This window comes from Populus nigra, chromosome 2 (assembly GCF_951802175.1).
Source record: "Populus nigra chromosome 2, ddPopNigr1.1, whole genome shotgun sequence".
In the NCBI taxonomy this organism is placed as follows: Eukaryota; Viridiplantae; Streptophyta; class Magnoliopsida; order Malpighiales; family Salicaceae; genus Populus; species Populus nigra.
Genome location: NC_084853.1, coordinates 18609558 through 18614557, shown reverse-complemented (window position 1 = coordinate 18614557; position 5000 = coordinate 18609558).

The following is a 5000-nucleotide window of genomic DNA, read 5'->3' as shown; positions in this document are numbered from 1 at the left end:
GTTTTTCAGAGGCTGCCGGGAAAAAGGCCCCTCGGGTGGCGGGGTGCGAGGACCAGGCGCGTCATTCAATTCTCTTCCCTATCAACTTGGCTCCCGTTGGCGGGATTGGAGGCCTACTGTTTGTTACAGGGCTAAAATCGTCAGGGGAAGAGCTGACGAAACAATGCTGGTTTGGATGCAGGGGGTAGTGTTGGAATCGGCAGCGCGGACAAAATCGGCAAAGTCGACAAAAAAGACTGTTGGTCTGGACATCGGGGCAGCGGCAGCCATGCCGACAGGGGGGGAAATCGGCAGCACAGATTTGTGCAGCTGCAGGTTCGTCGGGGAAATCGGCAGCGCAGATTTTTCGATGAACATGGGCTGGAAGATGGACTGTCCAGGCCAGGCAGGGAAATTCGTCAAGGGGACACGCTGACGAAACAGCGCTGGTTCAGGCACGGCGGGCAGTGTTGGAATCGGCAGCGCCGACGAAATCGGCAAAGTCGGCAGAATCGGCAGCGGGTGCTGGCGATGAGTCTGGACGATTTATAGTCCAGGGCTTGATGGAAAAGACTGTTGGTCCAGACAATGGGGCAGTGGCAGCGCGGATTTGTGCAGCTGCAGGTTCGTCGGGGAAAATCGGCAGCGCAGATTTTTCGACGAACAGGGGCTGGGCGCTGGACTGGCCGGGCCAGGCAGGAAAATTCGTCAGGGGGGCACGCTGACGAAAACAGGGGCTGCGGAGTGGAAAATCGGCAGCGCAGATTTTTCGACGAACAGGGGCTGGATGCTGGACCGGCCGGGCCAGGCAGGAAAATTCGTCAGGGGGGCACGCTGACGAAAAGAGGGGCTGCCGCGTGGAAAATCGGCAGCGCAGATTTTTCGACGAACAGGGGCTGGACGCTGGACTGGGCCAGGCAGGAAAATTCGTCAGGGGGCACGCTGACGAAAAGAGGGGCTGCCGCGTGGAAAATCGGCAGCGCAGATTTTTCGACGAACATTCGTCAGGGGGGCACGCTGACGAAAAGAGGGGCTGCCGCGTGGAAAATCGGCAGCGCAGATTTTTCGACGAACATTCGTCAGGGGGGCACGCTGAGGAAAACAGGGGCTGCCGCGTGGAAAATCGGCAGCGCAGATTTTTCGACGAACAGGGGCTGGATGCTGGACCGGCCGGGCCAGGCAGGAAAATTCGTCAGGGGGGCACGCTGACGAAAAGAGGGGCTGCCGCGTGGAAAATCGGCAGCGCAGATTTTTCGACGAACAGGGGCTGGACTGGCCGGGCCAGGCAGGAAAATTCGTCAGGGGGGCACGCTGACGAAAAGAGGGGCTGCCGCGTGGAAAATCGGCAGCGCAGATTTTTCGACGAACAGGGGCTGGACGCTGGACTGGGCCAGGCAGGAAAATTCGTCAGGGGGCACGCTGACGAAAAGAGGGGCTGCCGCGTGGAAAATCGGCAGCGCAGATTTTTCGACGAACATTCGTCAGGGGGGCACGCTGACGAAAAGAGGGGCTGCCGCGTGGAAAATCGGCAGCGCAGATTTTTCGACGAACATTCGTCAGGGGGGCACGCTGAGGAAAACAGGGGCTGCCGCGTGGAAAATCGGCAGCGCAGATTTTTCGACGAACAGGGGCTGGATGCTGGACCGGCCGGGCCAGGCAGGAAAATTCGTCAGGGGGGCACGCTGACGAAAAGAGGGGCTGCCGCGTGGAAAATCGGCAGCGCAGATTTTTCGACGAACAGGGGCTGGACTGGCCGGGCCAGGCAGGAAAATTCGTCAGGGGGGCACGCTGACGAAAAGAGGGGCTGCCGCGTGGAAAATCGGCAGCGCAGATTTTTCGACGAACAGGGGCTGGACGCTGGACTGGGCCAGGCAGGAAAATTCGTCAGGGGGGCACGCTGACGAAAACAGGGGCTGCCGCGTGGAATGGCAGCCTACACGCAGATGCGAATTCGGCAGCGCACGATGGCTTGAGCAGGTCATGGGTTCGACTTGGCGCGATCTGAAACCTGGACGAGGGACTGTCGACGCTGGACGAGCCAGCGCGGTGGCCTGTCGTGCCCCGTTCAGGGGGGGCCTGCCGCGGAGACAGCCCTCGCGGGCTCGACAGCGCAGGCCAGCGTCCCCGACGTCGCTGGCCGCGGCAGGCGAGCTGCCGGGGTTCCCGCATTCCTACAAGAAAACGTCGTGCTTTCCACATGAAACCAATCCAGTAAAATCAGCCATATTTTTATGAGGCTGCCCACTGAATTTGGGGTCATTCCGGGCCGGTTCCTAGTTTTGCGGATTTACTCGATTTCTAATGGTAGGAAAATTAAAACAAATACTTCCCGACCTCGAAAAATTCTGGGAAAATTAATGAAGGTGGATTGGATTTTTGCCAACCTCTGTGCAAAATTTCAGCTCAAAATACCAAGAAATGAATTTTTTAGAGGGGGGGTGACAGCTGGGACCTAGTAGTGTCTCCCCCTGCCAGAGCTGCAATGACACTTATTGCTCTTTAGGGAGCCACCAGGCCGGCGCCCCTCAAAGACCACACGCGCGCGCGCGCCCGCCCGCGCTGGGCGCTGGGGCGCTGGGGCCTGAGGGCCTGGGGCCCTTGGGGGCCCTTGGGCGCTTGGGCGCGCGCGCGCGGCCCCCGCAGCCATGCCGCGCTGCGCGACGCGCGGACAGCCCCTGCTGGCTTGCTCTCTCGCCCGCGGGGGGGCTGCCTTCGGGCCCTGGCCCCCCGCGTTCTGGCCTGCCCCCTGCGTGGGAGAGGCTAGGCGCTGCAGGGGCCAGCCCGACGTCGCTGGCCGCGGCAGGCGACAGCCCGACATCGCTGGCCGCGGCAGGGGCCAGCCCGACGTCGCTGGCCGCGGCAGGCGACAGCCCCTGCTGGCTTGCTCTCTCGCCCGCGGGGGGGCAGCCTTCGGGCCCTGGCCCCCCGCGTTCTGGCCTGCCCCCCGCGTGGGAGAGGCTAGGCGCTGCAGGGGCCAGCCCGACGTCGCTGGCCGCGGCAGGCGACAGCCCCTGCTGGCTTGCTCTCTCGCCCGCGGGGGGGCAGCCTTCGGGCCCTGGCCCCCCGCGTTCTGGCCTGCCCCCCGCGTGGGAGAGGCTAGGCGCTGCAGGGGCCAGCCCGACGTCGCTGGCCGCGGCAGGCGAGCCGCCGGGGTTCCCGCATTCCTACAACAAAACGTCGTGCTTTCCACATGAAATCAATCCAGTAAAATCAGCCATATTTTTATGAGGCTGCCCACTGAATTTGGGGTCATTCCGAGCCGGTTCCTATTTTTTCCGATTTCCTCGATTTTTAATGGTAGGAAAATAAAAAAAAATACTTCCCGACCTCGAAAAATTCTGGAAAAATTAATAAAGTTGGATTGGATTTTTGCCAACCTCTGTGCAAAATTTCAGCTCAAAATACCAAGAAATGAATTTTTTAGAGGGGGGGTGACAGCTGGGACCTAGTAGTGTCTCCCCCTGCCAGAGCTTCAATGACACTTATTGCTCTTTAGGGGGGTGCCCCCTGACTGGCCATGGGGCGCGCTGGCCTGGCGCCCATAGGCCTGCCGCGGGGGATATGTGGGCTGTTGCTAAACTCGGACTAAGGTGGGGGGCCTCATGGCCCGAAGTATTGCCGGCATCGATGACCCGTTTTCCGGCCGGCGACGACCCGATTCCGGCCACCGTCTTCGGGACCCGCTCCAAGCCGTCGGGCGCGTTGGGGCTGCTTATCCGCGGCGTGGGCGTGGCATTCATTTGCCGTGCTTGTGCCAAGGTGCTGGCAGCTGCTGCGCGGCTGTCTGCTTGCCGCGACGTCACGGCGGCGGTGGCCGCTGCCCCTGCTCGCAAGTCGGAGGCCTGGCCGACGTGGCTGGTGCGGACCGCCGAGCTTGGGGATTGCGAGGAGAGCTCTACGCTGGCGTGGGCGTGGCATTAAATTGCCGTGCGCGCGCCCATGCGTTGGCTCTCCTCGCAATCCCCGACCTCGTGGCGTGACGTGCCCGCTGCCGAGGCCTGGCCTCCGTCTTGCGAGCCGGGGCTGACAGCCCCCCGCATGATTGTCCCTGTCGTTCCCCCCCGCGGCCTGTCCCTTGTCCCTTCGAGATCCTTCGCCTCCGGCTGCGGTGGCAGCTGCCCGTGCTCGCAAGATGGAGGCCTGGCCGACGCGGCTGGTGCGGACCGCCGAGCTTGGGGATTGCGAGGAGAGCTCTACGCTGGCGTGGGCGTGGCATTAAATTGTCGTGCGCGCGCCCATGCGTTGGCTCTCCTCGCAATCCCCGACCTCGTGGCGTGACGTGCCCGCTGCCGAGGCCTGGCCTCCGTCTTGCGAGCCGGGGCAGACAGCCCCCCGCATGATTGTCCCTGTCGTTTCCCCCCGTGGCCTGTCGCTTGTCCCTTCGAGATCCTTCGCGTCCGGCTTGTTGCTTGTCCCTTCGAGATACTTCGCGTCCAGCGGTGCGGGCACGATCTCGCTCGGGTGTTTCCACTTGCTCTCGTGGCCGTGGTTCGCTCGTCGGGATTGTTGTCGCGTGTACGCAGAGTCGCATGAGCGGTAATCGGGCTGTCCGTGTCGGCAGGCTCCGTGCTGGTGCACCGAACTGTCGGCCTGCTGCCCCCATCACTCTCGGCCCAAGGCCCCCTGGGTGCCTTGCGGCGAGGCGGGGTTCCTGTGCTGCGTACCCACTTCGGTGGAACTCGAATGTGAAGCTGTCCCTCTCCCCGCCGCGCGCCTCCTCGGGGGCGCGGGGCGAGCCTAGCAGTGGCGCCCGTGTTCCAGTCGAGCGGACTCCCGCCGAACTGGCCCGCGCGCGATCGCTCGTGCTTTCGGATGCAGAATGCGATGCCGGCGCGGGGGCCTCCGCCCCTGCGACCGCCCATTTCGAGCCGCTCGTGCCCGATAAGAACGACTTCCTCGCCCGTCTCGTCCCCCCTCGTCTCATCGGCGTCGGGGATCGTGCGGGTCGTGGTGTCGCCAAGGAATGCTACCTGGTTGATCCTGCCAGTAGTCATATGCTTGTCTCAAAGATTAAGCCATGC